We start from the raw sequence: 18709 nt of genomic DNA, 5'->3' as shown, positions 1-18709 counted from the left end.
TGAAGAGGTCATATATTTGAGAGGGCTTGCAGTGGGACATGGGGAAAAGAGGAACAGATAGGTATGGAAATTATGTAAATATAGTACTCATGTGTGAAATTCTTAAAATGGTAAAATGTAATGTAAATGTATTAAAATGTAAATGTAAAAAAAAAAAAAAGGATCTTCAGGTCAGAGAGATGGTTCACCAGTAAAAAGCACCTCTTGCAGATTCGGTTCCTGGTACCCACAAGAGATGGTTCACAATCACCAGTAACTCTAGTTTCAGACAGACAGACACAGACACAGACACACACAGACACACACAGACACACACAGACACACACAGACACACACACACACACACACCACACACACACACCCCACCCGGGAATTTGGGAAAGCTCTGTAAGTTTATTTTAAAACATTTATCAAATTCACATATGCTTTAACCAAGTAAACATACAATTAGTAATTTGTCTTTTGAATATGTTCTTGTGCCAAAATTATAAAGACAATGTTCTTTTTATCATTGTTTTAAACAAACTTGTTGCTTACATTGTTTATAGTGGTAAACACTAGCTAAATATTGACAGAGTAACTGAAGGACTAAGTCTTCTGAATACAGTTTCATCAGTTCTTATAATCTTACAACCTTTTAAATCTGATGAAGCAGTTTTGACACTATAGAACTAGACTGAGCTTATGCATATCCCAGCTCTATTTAGCAATTAAATGATCTTAGACATAACTAAATCTCAAATAACTTATGGAGTTAGAAAAAAACATAGCTTTAACCTAAGTTGTAGAAAACAACATATACATACACACATATCAAATATCTACAGACTATAGAAAAGAAAGAAAGTCCAGGCAAAGAAAGAAGTCCAGGACTATTATGAGAAAAAGAAAGCTGTAAGACTAAATGCAAAGATGGTTCTCTCTCTCTCTGTCTCTCTCTCTGTCTCTCTCTCTCTGTCTCTCTCTGTCTCTCTCTCTCTCTCTCTCTCTCTCTCTCTCTGTCTCTCTCTCTGTCTCTCTCTCTCTCTCTCTCTCTCTCTCTGTGTCTGTGTGTGTGTGTGTGTGTGTGTGTGTGTGTTTATACCTAAGCCAATACATTAAACATCTCAGATAATACATAGATAACAATAGTTACATCTCAAAAGAACAGGAAAATGGTCTGGAAGCCCACTTTCCTTATTTAGGACTTTCTGTAACAATTGAGCAGGTTTAACTTTAGCACTGAACAACCACTCACCTGTTAAAGTTGAATAGCATAATACTAGGCAGAGCTCTGCTAAAGGTACTCTCAAACTCTCCCCAGCCATGTCAATATCTTCCTAGTTTTAAATATTACAATGCAGATAAGACTCTTCATGTCTGACCTCATTCTATATACCCCATATTGACTTTAGCCATTTGCTTTCCAGTTCAACTACAATTCAATCTATTGTAGTGGGTCTGTTCCCTGTGGCCACCAGGAACCTATACCTCGCACAGCCAAATCCCTGACATCTAACACCTGGCACCTGAATTCATCCAAAGCAGGGGTTTCTATCATTCATAGGATTTCCACAAGTTTCCTTAATTTATACATACGTCTTTGCCTCTATCACTTCTCTTATTATTGTAAGATAAACCTTTGTCAAGTCACTGACAAAACACTGTGCTTTCCAGAAAAGTCTGAAGACTTAGCTACAAGCAGTGGTTAGAAACACAGACTGAAGGACAAACACTGTACTCTTCAGGCCTTCGGGTTCTGCAGGGCATTAAGATGTCTGCAATAATGTAGAATAAAGTAGAAACCTTAGGATGTTGCACATTCAGTGGCTCAAGCCAGGAGGGAGCTGGTTCCAAACACCCATTCTCACTTGCTGTTGCAGAACTGATGCCTGCAGCTATGGAGGTCAGAAGGTACCAAAAAGTACATTTCCCTTCCTGTTCCTCACAAGAGTTCTACTTTTGAAAGGCTACCTTTATTTCCACCTTACAGAAAAACAAAGTAGATTTAATAATGTCTCCAAAGTCCAAAAGGAATCCTCTGAGTAACATGGAAGCACTGAAAGCTTGGTATATGACCTAGAAACTACCACTTATTGTTGACATGAAGCAGGACAATTCACAGTAAGATCAAGAACACAAATAAGCCATTCTGCCTGAGTCATTTCACAGGACCATTTATTTCCTAATGCTCTGGATGCCCGTGGAACGCTTCCTCATCCAGAAATACAGGCAAAAACAGTATATGCACAGATGTACCTGTAACATGATGTAATGAGGAGACTTGTGAGTCCTTTCCCCCCACAAAGTAACTAAAGCTGAGCTTATCTGTTAAACAGTACTAATACACATGCTCACAAACACTACTGACCTCTGGAGAAGGCAATCTGTGCAGGAGATGGCAAGACTGAGAGCAAGAAAGGAAGGACCTATCAAAAAAGAAGGCAGACATATAAAGGAGACCAGCTTCTTAACAGGAACAAAGGAAGCCAGAAGGGAATAGGATGACACATTCAAATGCTGAAGGACATTCTGCTACCAAGAATTCTATAGTCAAAGCAATGTAGGGCAATCAGAAAAACGAATTACCATGATGCATAAGCATTCCCGTGTTGAAAAGAGGTTGGGATGCTAGCAGTTCTGTAGCAGGAACTACAAAACATACCAGAAGGAAAGTGCTTCAAAAAAAATGTCACTTGGAAAAGACTGGAAATGATAAAAGTAAAGGTTAATTTACATATTATAATTTCTCTCATCTCTTTGCTTTAAAGGACACAGAAAAGTATAAATCAATATATTCATCACTGAGATGCAACATACAACATACATAGATGCACTGTATGTAAAACAGCAAAAAGGAATCAGAAGGACATAGGGGGAAAAGCCAAATTTATATTATACCAGAATTAACATTATTTGAAATACACTGTGATAAATAAATAACTAAGGGTCTGTGACATTGTCACAAAGTTTTATGAGAATCTGAAGTTAACATTTAAAAGATGCATTTAACACATGAAGTCTATAACACAGGAAAAAACATAAAATGAAGTAAATTTAAAAGCCAGTGAAATGGCATACATAAATGTGACATATTAATAAATATCTTACATGTGAATGGACTTAACACTTTCAAGCATCACAGCCCACGATGTACCCTATGCACAAAACTTATCACTCCTCTTGTTTATTCATCAAGGAAAAATAGCGATGGTATTACTAGCTGGATAAAATCAAAAGATAATCTTTTATTAAGAAAATTATATGAAATTCCAATTTCTATGCCTGTTAATTAATTGTATTGGGTCAAAAAAAACCCCACACTTCTATATTGCAGAATGTGGCACCTCCTCAAAACAAGGAGTTCAGAGGCTCTATAGCATGCAAAACTTAACATTTTTGCTATCTGATATTTTACAGAAGTTGGCAGATGCCTAACCTAGTCAAAGGACTGTCAGAATGAATTTAAAAAAGGATTGCTGTGTCCTGGTTACTTTCTTGTCAACCCAACACAAACTAGGGTCATTGGGGAAGGGGAACCTCAGGCAAGTCTATTGAGACATTTTCTTTCTTCTTTTTTGGGAGAAGGATGTTTTTAGAGATAAAGTCTCTTTGTATAACACTGGCTGTCCTGGAATTCACTATGTACACTAGGCTGATTGGCCTGCCTCTGCCTCCCAGAGTGCTGGGATTAAAAGCAGGCATCATCACAGATAGCATACTTTCTTGACTGATGATTGATGTTGCAAGCCCAAACTACTGTGTGGGTAGGACCACCTCTGAGTAAGTAGTCCTGATTTATTTACTGGCTTGCTCTGCATGCCAGTAAGCAGCCTTCCTACATTGTTTCTGCTTCAGTTACTGCCTTCATTTTCCTGTCTTGAGTTCCTATCTTGGCTTCTCTCAAAAGACTGTAAACCAGGATATGTAAGCCAAATAAACCCTTTCTTCTCCAAACTACTTTTGGCCATAATGTTTCATAATAGTATAGACATGCTGTCTGTAAGATTCGTCTAACATGGAATGATGCATATCACTTAAAGAACAGGATACAAAAGAATACATCAAGAAAGTAATCAAGAGACCTAAAATAGCTCAATTAACATCAGACAAAATAGGTTTTAAGATCGTAAGTACTAATAGAGACTTTAAGATAGTAAGTAGTAACAGACATTTCAAAATGAAAAGAAGGTAAATACATCATAAAGATTTAGTAACAATAAATGCATATACACTTGTTATTAAACCCCCAAACACATAAACAAAGATGTGAAAGGAGAAATGACAATTCAATAATAATACTTAAAAGTTTCAATAAGGCAAGTTCCCAGTATACTGATAGACACAGTTTCCTGGCTGAAGCAAGGCCCTGATTTCAACCCACAGTGTGAAGTAGGAGGGGAGAAGGAGAAGAGGGGGAGAAAAGGAAGAAGAGGGAGAGTGGAGGAGAAAGGATGAAAGAGGGAAGAGAGGGAGGAAAAACACAAAGAAATGGAGAAAGAGTAAGAGTTGAGAATGTTAACAGTCCCTACACTAAAAACCTGGAACACGAAATCCAACATTTTGACAATTCCACACCTAACCTGGTGTGATGGGCTGAAATCAAAAGCAAGGTTGAAGGAAATAAAAACTCACTCATACACTAAGGGAACACAAAACAGAAGAGCTTTGTGTTCAGACGCAGCTTCTTCCCTAGGACATCTCATTACATACAATCAAATATTCAAACGTGGAAAAGAACCCAAAGTCAGAAACATTTTTTGTCTCAAGTACTTTGGGCAACAGACCTCAGTCTGGGACTTGAACACTTATAAAAGCTTTGAGTGTTGTTTTTAAGTTTTCATTCTTAGGACAGACAAAAACAAGACTCAGCAGTATTTAAAAGATTGATATTATACAGGATATGTTCTTTGACCACACTGAAGCTAAATTATATACATACAACAGAAATAAATCTGGAAAACCACTAAATACAAGAAAATTAAACAAAATATTTCTAAATAATCTATGGGCTAAAGACTAGAAACCATAAGCTTAAAACATATTCCAAACAGAATAAAAAAAATAAAACAAAGTGGTGCAGTTTATAAATAGGCATTGTAGCAATTATGTAAGCCTAGCACTTGAATCTGAGGCCAGTGTGGACTGCACACAGGAAACCCTTGAGAATGTAAAACTTAAATCAAACCAACTCTAAGAAAATAGTAAATGCAATATAGAACTAGACCCAGACAATATGAACACACACACACACACACACACACTCTGAGTAAATAACAGAGTAGAAACCAATAAGATAAATTGCAGGAAATCCCTAATTCTTTTAGATGATAGAGAAGAAATAATGCCAAACCCAAACACAAGAGACCTGGAAGTGGGGATCCCTCAAGGTTCCAAAAAGCCTTAACCCAATATTAGCAAACAAACTTGACAACACACAGAAATCACTAGGACCAGGTTCTAGTGCTGATTTTGTATGTATTTGTGCGGGGTTGTAATACTGTCAGGATTGTGTGTATATTTGTGGAAGTCAAAGAATAATCTGCAGGAGTGTTCTCTCTTCCACGTTGTGGATTCTGGGTATAGAATTGTGGTCATCAACTCTGGTGGTCATCATCACTGTCACCCACTGAGCTATCTCATGGCTCACAAACAAGTTGCTCTAATAGCAATGATCAATTGATATAAAAGGGATTACTCAGGATCATCTAGATAGCTTTATTCCATTATAAAAAAGAACTATGACACATGTAGATGTCTAGAAATCTCTCCATATCCAGCCCCACAGATTGCCTGTTTCCCACTTTCTTTCAGTGCATTTTCCCTTGTACATAACACTTGTGTCTTTCTGTGTTTCTGACTCTGTTCCTTTTGTGCTTTTATATTTGAGCCTTTTACTTTCTTCAAGAAATTACATTGACACTGAAATACAACTTTGCCTGTATTTTCTACAAAAAGTTTTGCCATTTATATAGAAGTTCTTGGTCAGCCTACTACTGATTTATGTAAGGTAGGGATTAATTTTTTCACTTGGATAACTAATTGGCTCAATATTCAGAGAAATTATTGATTCTTATATAAGAATCAAAGCAAGAAACCAATAAGAGCATTTTCTAATTCAAATCAGCCAAAACTTTTCTGATCACATTAGCCATTGCTCTTAATACAGGTATGCAAATTAATCTGGCAACCGTCAAGTTTTAAAAATCATCATAATCTCTCACGGCAATACTATTTTTATACATTTTAAGAAATAACAATGCTTCTTGAATTACGATAAAAATAACTGAGTCTTAAAAATCAAATCAAACACATCCTAATTTCCAACAGTGTGAGAACAATGAAACAGTGAAACAAATGCTGGCACAGGGGCACGTGGACTGTGATGAGCCACTGAAATCCGTGTTTACACGGTTAAATAACATGGGGGTGCCCATAGTGTTCATTTGTTAAGTGCACAGCACAGGAAATAAAATTATATGTAAAATGTGGTCTCAGTTATGTAGAATGAATAGGGAAGAAAGTGGACAGAGAAGGAGCCTGTTGTTGGAGAGCAGAATTCTTTAGATATGTTAGTTAATATGAACTTGGAGTATTCAAGAGAAAATTCTGTGAAGTTATTTGTTTCTCTGAAAATTGATTTTACTTGGGAATGGCCATGTAAATCCACCGTTTCAAGCAAAACAGAAGGCTTCTTCTTGGAGTCAGTTACTTCACCAAGTAACAAAAAATTTCACAAACAAACAAACAAACAAAAAGCCAATAGATGAGTAAGACTGTTATTTTGCTTTAGTAAAACCTAGATAATTTCTTCCTCCTTTTTATGTTATAGAATCTGACATAAAGTTTTATACTGATATGCATCATGGTCTACTGGTCTTACATATTCAAAATTTAAATGACAACTATGCCAAATCAACTTTAAATAGCACCCCCCCCCAATTTGGTTTACAGTCCACAGCTAACCAATGCAGACACCACTTGCAGACACTGCATTCAGATCCCTCCCTCCACCCTCACACCCAGGCACTGGGTATGTCTTTGCCTAGGCCACAGCTGCATTCACAGCTGACCACGGCTGGGAAAGGCCACACAAATGGCTCTCCTTTAGTTCTTAAGGCAGAATGTGAGGTCAATCATTGCTATCTAGAAATCAACTGGCTTTTTTTTGTTGTTGTTGTTTATTCTCTCTTGTTGCTGACCATTCCACCCTCACCTTTCCTCACATCTAAATAAATAAGCCATCTTCAATCTCAGCTGATGGCTCAGCCTCTATTTTCAAAGAAAATAAATCATCAAAAGAAAACTTTGTAGCTAGGGATAAAGCTCTGTTGTGGAGAGCCTTCCCAACAAGTACAAGGTCCTAGGTTCAAGCCTCAGCATCAAAAATGAAGGCAAAGAAAAGTGTGCATCCGATTATCTTGCCAATCCAATTAATAATGTTTGCTCCATATCACTCCTTAGCAACTTTCTAAAGGCAACACAACCTTGTCTTTGCACATTCCATCTCCTAACAACTCTGCCTCTGCTGAATCATTCCTCTCAATAAATACCCCACTTTCTCCATAGCCATGGCTCCATCTCAGCTCCCTAGTGGCAACATTCCCTAGAGACAAACAACTCCTGCTTTCTACTCTGTTTGCCAGCCGCACTTCACTACCACAGGAGCAGCCTGGGGCCAGCTGCCTAGTTTTTATCTAAGATGCTACTAAAACTTTTTTTCTCAACAGAACTTTGTGTCTTTGCAACTAGGTCACATCACTTTTAGACCCCCTTGCTGGTTTCCCTCCAGCCCCTTCTTGATGGAGCACATCACTCAGGCATGTTCCCCTCTTCTTTATGCAAACATTTCACAATTCTATACTTATTCTTAAAAAGTACCTAAACAGCATCCATTCCCATATTCCTATCTCACCATTTATAGGCCAACTCTATTCAACTCTCCTGTTGACATTGCTACTTGGATGTCTTCTATATAACTGAAATGCAGCAGGTTAACACGAAACTGCATGTTTTCCAACTCACTTTCAAACCTGCTTTACCTGTATGCTCCCACTTCCACTTACAGCCATTTCACTTACAGCTACCTCATTCTTTCAAGGACTCAGATCGACGCATTCAGAATCACCTTTGGCTCTTTTCTTGATCTGAAGCCTAATGAATGTCATGAAAGACTAATCACAGCTGTTTTCAAAATATATGCATAATTTAACTATTTTGCCAACAGATTCTAGTTTCAGTCTTTTGCATTACTATAATAACATCTTAGAGATGTTTTCATTGCTTTTTCCTTTGTCTTAGTTTATACTTTAATAAAAAGCACTGGTACCCAGAAAGACAAGGCAGTTGCTGACAGTGGTGACTGCTTCTATTCTAATGCCCTTCATTTTGTACTCTAGGGTCTCTCATGTCTTTTACAACAGGCCAGCTTCACAATGTCTGGCATGTACATGCAAATAAAAATAACTAAAGTGTAAGAAATGCAATAAAATTTTTTTTTACTTCTTTCAGGGCCTGTAAATAATCAAAATAAATCTTTAAAAAACAATATGGAGTATTTTCAGGACAAAAGTGGATTTACAAAATATAACTTAAAAAAGGGGCATAAAACTATCATAAAAGAAAATGACAATTTATAATTACAGCAAAAGAGCAAAAGTCTTAGTTAAATTTTAAGTAGGCTTAGTCACAAGTTACTGACACTAACCTACGGGGAAGCACAACCAAAGTTTGCAGAGGTTCAAAGCAACCGATCTTCCTTACTGAGTTCCAGATTTGCCATATGAATGAAGAGCCTTAATCTCTAAAGCATGCTTGGAGACTTGTATGTGTAACCTATAGAGCAAGTCTTACATGAATCTTATAACCTAATTTACTACATTCCTGCTGTATTACAGAGGGGAAAAAATGTTCATAATTTCAATCACATACAAAAAGTTAATGCAGCTAGTTTTTAAGAATTAATGAAATAAATTTTCACTTTCCCTTAATATTTTATTCATTTAACAAGTTGCACTTTAGAAAGGAGTAGATATCGCAGTCTTTAATCCCAGTAGTACAATCAGGCAGATCCTTATGCCTTGAAAAGGCAGCTTGCTCCACATATTGAGTTCCAGGCCACCATGCTACAGGTGGTATATAGTCCATCAACTCAATATCTCTAAGATGTTATTCTTTCAGTGTGTATGCACATTAAATCTATTATACCCATTTTACAACTAAGTTGGCACTTGTTAATTCAAGTGCATGAGTAGTAAAGTATCATGGGAAATGTTTGGTCTTTGTCTCATTCCTGACACAGCTAAACCCTACAATTTCCTAAGTGATGAAAGTATCTTCCTAATCTGACAGGTAACTTTCAATCACCCCAAAGTTGTGACTTAGACTACACTACAGAGTGAGAACTTTTGGCCCCACTACCACATCAGGAGGAAACAGAAGAATTAAGAGATTGAGAAGGGCTGTGATCAGGATATAAAGAGAATAAAAACTTAGTCAATAAAAAAAAAAAAAAAAAAAAAAAGAGCAAGAGATCGATCAGGTGCTATAAACACTCTCAATAGATCACCAGCTCCTGCATACAAGAGGCACTGGGAAAGCAGGGCATGCTAAGGGGGCACAGGAACTACAAATCACATCCAACACCGCATCCCATGCAGCCTTTCTACTCATCTTTTCCCAGTATGTAATCCTTACAATAAGCCAGTCAACTAAGTATTTTACTTAGTTCTACAGATTATCTAATCAGAAAATGTCATTATGGGAACCTCTGACTTATGTGAGTAAGCAAGATGGGGAAGTCTATGAACTGAGCTTCTACCTGTGAGGTCTGTGCTACTCTGCATAGTGTTACAGTGGAAGACATTAGTTTTTATGTTGGAGAATTAGTGTACTGAAAATACATGGCAATCAACATATGTATTCCTTCACTCTGTATCTGGGCTAGGTCATCAATAAAGTAACTATCAGATATTTCAACAAACTGTTTCCTTAACCAGTGGCACAAGGGCAACACTAATAAAGGAAATCATGTGCATGCTACTCAACTTACTATTAAAATCCTTATGATTCCCACATATCTACTTTATTGACTAAGGCACAATTATACTTGACTATTTGAAAAGATTTTTATTATAATATTTAGTAATAAGTTATATAATATTATAAACCCTGGTCTGTGCTGTAAATGTAATTGTTTTAATAGGAATTTGCTGATACATTGTCATAACTGACAGTTGAAAATTAAATAACAGTTTAATAAATGTCAACAGAATGGTTTTAGCTGAAATATTACATATTCTCCAAAATGCTCATCATTTGCACTGCCTATGAAATAAGTGTAACCTTTCTGGTTATCAAGTAGGTTAAGTTCTTTATGAATTTTAGACAAACTGAAGAATTACATAAGACCCAAAGAAGATCTACATTTTTACTGTGGGTAGAAGTAATACAGCAGAATGATGCTACCACATGATTACATGATTTCTCTAAGAACTTACTCATATGTAAAATTCTCTTCAATGCACTAAACTATTACAGTAAAAAAGTTTAACTCAGACTCTTGACAGACAACACAGACATACAAATGTCTAAAAGACTAAAAAGTAATAAAGTTCCTGACTATTCTCAGAGTCTGTAGACCTTAACACAGAAATTCCAATCCAAAAAGAAATTTGTTTATTATTCAAATGTTTTTGCATAAAGAACACATAACTTTTTATTTCTGCCATAAGTTATGAGCTTTATGGTAAAAAAAAAAAAAAAAAAAAAAAAACAATTGCATTTTCTAAATTACACTTGAATTAAGAATAAAATTTTACTCTACCATCTGTGAATGGTTGGGATGCATAAAAGGGCTAGTCCTGTTGATCCAAAGCTGCAGGATTCAATGACATAGGGCAATAACAGGATATCAGGGGAAAGTCCCAGTAATGATCCAATATTGATGGTGCCACAGAAACCAGAAATCTTAAACCAGACCAATGACTCATTTCAATGAACATTTGCAAATGAAGATGTGTGGATAGAGAGAAATATACTATGGAACACACTGTGACACACTACAGCTTCCACAATGAGATTTCCATGCTTTGGGGTGTGTGTGTGTGTGTGTGTGTGTGTGTGTGTTTTATTTTGTGGGAGCAGGGGCAGGAGGGAGTTACAAGGTGAAGGTCAGATATGAGGGGACCTGAAGATAAGTGAGTCTAGGGTACATGATGTGAAACTCTCAAAGAATCAATAAAAACTTTAAAAAAAAGAGTAAGATTTTAGAATAATAGATTTGAGATATAAAAAGTAATTCACATAAGACTTACTAGTAAATGTACAGAGCTAGGGTAAACTTTATCTATCAATCATTAGAGGTACAGAGGATCTCCAAGAGTAATAATCACTTAAGCAATACAGCCCTATTAACCAAAAAAATATAACAATCTCACAAAAAGACTGATTGCTTTATAAATTAATCTAGCTAAAATAAAATTATCCAACATGGGCTAGTGAGTTGGCTCAACAGGTAAAAGGGTATTGATACTGCCATACCTGAGGACCTGAGTTCAATCCCAGAACCTAAACAGTGAAAGGAGAGAACCAACTCCTGTAAGTTATCATCACACACACACACACACACACACCTCCCTAAAATAAAAAAACATAAATAAACAAATAACACGATACAACTTATAGCTATTCATGTTGCCCATTGTAGATCATCTGGCTTTAGGTTGGGGATACAGAATGTGGTAAAGTGCTTACTTGAATAATATGGAAAACTTAAGGCCTGAGATTGAGCTCTAACACAAGGAAATAAGGGGGAGAGGGAAGCAAGCCAGCTAATTGCTAGTTTTGCTTAAGGGCCTGATTAACCATATAGTTCCTGAGCAGACTACGCAATACAGGCCTGCAATCCTATCACTTGAGAGGCTGAGGCATAAGAATGGGGAGCTCCAGAGGATCTTAGACTAGACAATACAGCGAATTTCAGCCTTGGCAACAGCAAAATTGTCTTAAAAAAAAAAGGCAACAAAAATCCGAACAAGAAAAAGCATACATGTTAACTGCTACTTGTCTTAGCTGGGGTCTCTACTGCTATGATAAGACACCATGACTAAAAGCAACTTGGAAAGGAGTTACCTGACTTACATATTCTGATCACAGTCCATCACAGAGTCAGGTCAGGAACTCAAGGCAGGAACCTGGAAGCAGGAACTAGAGCAGAAGCCATGAAAGAATACTGCTTACCAGCTTGCTCCCCGTGGCTTGTTCAGCCTGCTTTCTTCATCAACCAGGATCACATGCCCAAAAGTTCATTGTCCCACATCAATCATTAATCAAGAAAACATACTGGACTTACCTACAGGCAAATCTTATGGAGGCATTTTCTCAATTTAGAGTTCCTCTTTCCAAATAACTGTAGCTTGTGTCCAGTTGACAAAAATCTGACCAGCATACTACCATTCCCTCATATGAAATGAAAACCTGAAAGCAAAAGAAAAGACAACCGGAAACAATTGTTAAAAAGGCTTAGACTAGCCTCAGCTGCAGCACCCAATGGTAGCTAGTGATAGTATATCTGTCTAGTATGTGCCAAGTCCTGCTTTCCAGATCCAACACTGAAAAAATAATGACAATTCAAGCCTTCTAGAACAGAAGACAAGAAGAAACAGCCCCGAGAAAAGACCACAGCTTTGAAGTAAGTTTTGGGAGTGCAGGAAGGTAAGGAAACCAAAATTTATTGTTAAAGATTTAAATACAACACCTTCCCTCCCTCCCAAAGACTGACATGAAAAACTGAGAAAATAAAAATAATTAATAAACAAATCAATCCAGGACTTTCTGTGGCAAAAACAAAACAAAAAACAACTTCAGAGAAGTAAAAACAAAAAAAAATGAGGGAGTAGAAATTACAAACGAAGGTTTAAAGTCTTCCTAGAATTGAAGAGCATAAGTTTAAAAATCAATGAAACAATACATTTTAAGAATAAAAGAATAATGATGATACAAACCATTACGAAGCTTTAGTATAAACAGATATTACAAAAACTACAAAAAATTTCTAGAAAAACACAACTGCTGTAAAGCAGTGGTAGCTGGCCCAAGGTCTTAACAGTGAAGGCCACACAATGATGGGCAACACCTTCAAACCTCCAACTCTGTCACCCCAAAAGCTCAATAGCTCTCCTTGAGTCTTTACATTCGCTGGCATTGTTGCAAAATGAGATGCTGGATTCTGGACCTGCCTTCCTCTCCACTTGCCAGAGGTAGGACAGAAATTACAGAAGAACAGACTGATCCAAAGGAAGTCACAAGGACTCATCCCTCTAAAAACTAGGAAAGCAAAAGCCAATTTTCATCCTTTATAACACACTGAGATTTTAGGGTTAATCCATCAGTGCCACATAACCTATTTCTCCTGAGTAAATAGTACCTAAAATTTTATGCACAACCAGACTATAAACCAAATATTCAAAGCAACATTAGCTGATACAAAGGCCCCAAACAGAAAGGTACTACCTCCTCACAGTTCAAAAAGTTTTTACAAGTATGAGTTTCAAGAACTCAAGAAGCAAAACAAAGAATTCCCTTTGGGAAAAAACTTCTAGACTTACAAGTTCTTTCTGTCTCTGCTTCTGTATCTCTCCTAGCCAAACCCAGACAACTGCTCATGAGGCGAGAAGTACAAATGTCCAAGTCCAGGGTTAATTAAACCACTGGCACCAACGGTAGTGAGAGCTGTGTGTATGAGACTCTATGCTGAAATCCTCTAGAAGGGGCCTGTAACTAAGCTAACTGCATAAACACTTCACTCTGAATTTATTCATTTATTCATTCATTCACTCATCTGTAGAATGATAAAGTCTGACTATTGAACTCTTTCTAATATGAAATTACAACAATTTTATAGATTATAAAAGCACAAAAATACAAATATTTCCTACTTGTTTATAAACTCTGCCAGTCTGTAATATTCAGCAACAATATTCCCTAAATATGTGTTTTCCATTAAAAGAGATGCCAACAGACAACTGAATCACTGATGAAGGTAATCAGAGCACCCAGGAAGGAGAGGCAGGTGGAGCTCTGAGTTTGAGGTCAGCATGGTCTACAAAGTAAGTTCCAGGACAAGTTACACTAAGAAACTCTATGGGGGGGGAGGGGGGGAACCAAAGCTAAACTTTTAGAATAATACATTAGAAATTTCAAAATTTGTACAAGAGAAGTAATACACAAGCAATTCACAAGTAATACACCTGGCAATGAGAACTCATCTTACCCTAAGTGTGCTAACACTGCTGACACTACAGTCAAATAAAATCTATAGCAAAGAGCTCTCTGAGGCACTTAGTAAACCAAGCTTATCTGTGTAATTATAAAGATCAAACTAAATGATTAAGTTTTGGTAAAAATCTTTTATCTAATAGGGCCCTCACATCTGCATTTCTAATGAGATAGTTTAAACACAAGTTCAAACATTAAATACAATCTCATGCTTCTTTGTAGAGATACACAAATCTCCAAGTTCACTTCAGGGTGGCACTGACATCCTTGGGGTTTACTGATGATATGACAGCTTGCCACTGAGGTCTTGAGTGACATCTTCTAGTCCATCATCTCTCTCTCTCTCTTTTCTTCTCTAATGCCCAAGGGATATGGGATATGGGATAATCATTACAACTGTCTTCAAAACATTTTCAATAATTTTAAGACAATACTTTAGTATGGTGGCTGTACAGAGGAGTAAGACAGCTTCATACCACACATCAAGAAACTGCAGAGAGGACTCATATCAACTAAAAGGTATTGAGCCCACAGCCAAGTTCCACTGGCATCTATGCTAACCTGTGAACCCCGCTATACACACAGACACACCCTAGCAGCTTGCATACTACCAGTTACCTGTGCTCAGCTGGATTCCCCTGCCGTGTCCATGATCCTTGACTCTGTGTCTTATACCCATTTCCCATATTGGGCATTTTAAACTAGAATGTCTGCATCATACAGAGATATTGCTGGTTCTTTAGCATATTACTTTTTACCAGCCAGAAAACATTTTAAACTAATTATTATTATTATTGCCATCACTTGTTATATTCTAAACACCAACACAGTATACGTGCTGTCTCAATTTCTCATCTCAGTTCTCAGAAACTAATACTTTACAGATAAAACAAATAAGATATTTTTTTTAAAAAGCTATTATACAAAACCAAAGTGTTAAAATTCAATCTAGATTTGTATCCCCGTGAGAGACTGCTGCAATCAGTCTTCTAAGTGTCTGGCATGTCTAATTCCAAATTGGTTTTTTTTTTTTTTTTTTGGTTGTTTTGTTTTTTTCTTGCTTGATTCTCTGTTTAAAACTGAGGTTGTGAAGAGATTTCAGATAACTGAGGCTTGACTTTACTAAGCTGTGTAAAGAAACAGCAAGAAAATATGCTCTGGAATAACTGCTTTCCACACTGACAAATAACCATACTTACAAAGGTGATGCAGATCTGCCCATCTGTGCCATAACCCAGTTTGGTCTATGAGTCAACTCATACACATTATGTCTCCAGGGGAAACAGCTCTCTTTGTGAAGGTGTATTTGGGCTATGTGAATACAAGGCTTCCGATTTTACTAATGTTATGATTTATTCACCTAAGCAAATCAGCTTGGACAAAGACAAACAAGATACAATACCAAAAGCTATCTAATATCTACTCAGTAAGCCTCTTTAATGTGATGAGAACTACATACACTTTCTGCATAGTAGGTCCCTGCATAGTGTGCAAGTTCCAAAGGATATGTTAAAGACACAAAAGAGAAAGTGGCCAAGTTCCATGGGATGTGTTGGGGACAGGACGGGAAAAGAGACTGTCTAAAGCATACTACCTTCCTGGAACCTGTATGAAAACAGACCTGAAAGAAGAACATAGAATAATTAGACAGCAATGTCTAAAGGAAACTTGCCAATTTGTTACTTCAAGAGGCATACAGTTCTTAGGAAGGTTCTCAGAGGAATGGACACCAGCAGTAAGGTCTGAGAATAATCCTCCCATACAAGTAGCCACTGGTGGACACTGAGAATTAACAGAACCACTGTATCAAGGCTGGGTGTTGTAAAGCAGTGTGGAATACTGCAGAATGGAAGGGCTAGGGTATAACCATGGTATAAGACAAGGTGCAAACCTACATAAAAATCCTGTAGCCCAATTAAGAGTTTGGATTCACTTCAAATAAAATATATACTTACTAAAACTGTGAGATGATTTAGATCTATTTAAAGAAGTGTCAAGAGCTCCTTCAAAGCCTGTTCAAGGTCACAATATGCTGGTAAATGACCACCCCAAGCACATGTCACATCTTCTGTGTGCAGTATGGAAACTGAAATCTTAAATATGGTCACTCAGATATCAACAAAACAGCCATTTAGGAAAGCCAGACTGATTCCTCATGAAAATAATATTTTCACAAAAGTACACTCCTTCTACAAACATGAGTGTCACTTGTAAACTGCATGAAATCAGAAGAGAAGTCACACATTCTAAATGGCCGTACACATGTATGTATCATCCTGTTCCTCCCCAACACATATTCTTGAGAATGACAGCAACCACCAAGAAACTCAGAAATAGACATAAAGAATTTGGCTCGTTTCAGTGTATCTCATGACTTTAAATAAGATCATGAGATACACTGTAAGCAAAATAAAAGATTCTCCTGGTAACACAAGGTTTCCTGAAACTGTCCACAGTGGCAAAAATTAGCAGGGTTTTCTCTAAGGAGTGAAGTTACACAAGAAGGTTACAAAAGCACTTGGTTTCTGTTCTTTGAAAAAGACAGCCCTTAAAAACAAGGCTTCTCCATTCTAAAGCAAGACTGAAGAACATGAGAAGGTAAACGGCTTGGAATCCAGTTGGTATAGGAGCGTTTTTCCACACCACACCCTGTGCCTCGGCTAGCACCCAAATCCCTGCCTTGCCACTCCCTGCAGGTGTCCTAACAAGGGAGGACACTCAGATGACTCCCTGAGGGAGACAGTGTTTTAGTTCCATAGTCAGAAGGGAAAGGAGCAGGGCCAGGGACCTGAATTCAGAGGAGTCATAAGAGATAAACACAAACAGAAGTGGCTTTAAACAGACGCTAAATGGAGCCCAAGAAAAGCTAGAAGTTCAGATAAATAACTTGGTAGATCCTGACCCTTATGAAGCCCACTGTCCAGAAGCCAAGCCCTCAAAGAAACAAGGATTAGGGAGAGTGGTGGAACCAAAAGGTTAAGGTGACCTACTTTCTAGGAGCAGGAATGGATCCTAAACCTTTTTCTCACATCCACACATGCAGCACTTTAGAGAAATCAGTGCAGAAGAAAGCCACAGACTATATGCTACCCTGACTGTACTCTATCCATGATACCTGTAAGCAATACCACTGGTGTTTTTCACTGCCTTCAAAACACTGAGATTCCAAGTGAAAACTCATTCATTCAAGTAAACTATGTGGATTCCACGTTGTGGGAGTCGGTGAGTTAAAAGTAAACATTGAAGTAAACTGCTACCTACTGCGGCTGATAATTCACCTTTGCGTAGGCGGGGGGGGGGGGGGAGGGTCTACCTTTGTCTGATTACAAGTTTATCTTTATTCCAAAGAACACTATAAATTAAAACTGTATTTGGGAAGTCTCTCGTGTGTTAATTCACATTATAATTGTAATTAGTATACTGCAAGGTACTCGGGCACAGCAGCACGTTGCCTCAGTGAGACCTTCAGGAATTCAACATTTTCTCCCTACCGGAAACCAGAGTTCCACCTCAGTCTCACCGGTCTCCAATTACAAAAAGTGGGGACGAGAACCCCAAATCTCGTTCTGACTGCACACTAAGTTGGTACGCACAACTCTTCCAAGTTTGGGGTCAGGCCCTGCTCTTGGGAAACACCAACAGTGCCGCTCAGAGCCACAATGGTATGTACCTGAAGTTGCCAACTCCGGGAGCAAACGAGGGCCTGTGCGAGATCAGGGCAGTTTAAATGGCTCGGCCCTCCTCCCGCGACCCTTCCGGGGTACCTCGCGCGCAGCCATCCGGTCCCGGCCCCACTCCGCACCTCATCCCCCTGGACGCCACCCCCGGCCCAGACGACCGCGCTGATTCCGCGGTCCCGCTCCGGGAGCCCCGACTGGCCTGGCCCGCAGGCCCCGCCGCCCAGGCCTCGCAGAGCCCGGGCCTCGCACAGCCGCGGGCCCCGGGCAACAAAGACGGCGGCGGGGCGGGCGTGGAGCCGAGGGTCGGAGCGCCGGCCTGGGCCTCCTTCTCACCTCCCTACTCTGGGCCACACGCGACCCCGCGCCTCCCCCCGCCACCCTGCTCACCCTACAGCCGCCGGCTCCGCTTCCTCCCCGCGGCGGCGCGACTACCGCGCTCGGCCCTCCTCCCACCGCCGCTCCTCCTTCCTCCTCTTCCTCCTCCCCGAAAGGAGGGCGCGCGGCCGCGGCCCAGGCGGGAGCGGAGCCACCGCGCAGGAGCCCCGGCCGCCCGCGCCCTCGGCACAGCCCGGTAGGCGGGGCGTCGCGTGGGGAGGGGCCCGGGGGCGGGGCCGCGGTCGCGAGTGCGATCGGCTCCGCCCCTTTCTCCCGCGGGCTGTTCAGCAATTGCGATTAGGGCTGTTCTCAGGTTGTTCTCAGACATCAGAGGCTCTGGGTTCCTGCTCCTCTCCCTGCCTAGCTGAGCTACAAGTGGGAAGCTTTTCCGCACCTTC

At 39.0% G+C, this 18709-nt stretch overlaps 1 protein-coding gene across 4 annotated transcripts in view; it reads right to left on the bottom strand.

Moving 5' to 3' along the window:
* Positions 1 to 18499, bottom strand: part of Socs6 (suppressor of cytokine signaling 6) — a 29116-nt gene extending 10617 nt beyond the window's left edge. The window contains exons 1-3 of one of the 4 annotated variants that reach the window (XM_076912337.1): positions 18324 to 18485; positions 12332 to 12456; positions 12112 to 12186 (exon numbers count right to left, since the gene is read on the bottom strand). The gene's annotated coding sequence lies outside the window, so the exon portion shown is untranslated. Of the gene's footprint in view, positions 1 to 12111; positions 12187 to 12331; positions 12457 to 18323 lie in introns of all 4 variants that reach the window. The other 3 variants (XM_076912338.1, XM_034518478.2, XM_076912339.1) reach the window with 3 other exon arrangements.
* Positions 18500 to 18709: the final 210 nt, after the last annotated feature.

This window comes from Arvicanthis niloticus, chromosome 14 (assembly GCF_011762505.2).
Source record: "Arvicanthis niloticus isolate mArvNil1 chromosome 14, mArvNil1.pat.X, whole genome shotgun sequence".
Classification (NCBI taxonomy): Eukaryota; Metazoa; Chordata; class Mammalia; order Rodentia; family Muridae; genus Arvicanthis; species Arvicanthis niloticus.
Note: the sequence above shows the minus strand (reverse complement) of the source record. Positions and strands in the feature narration are given on the sequence as shown.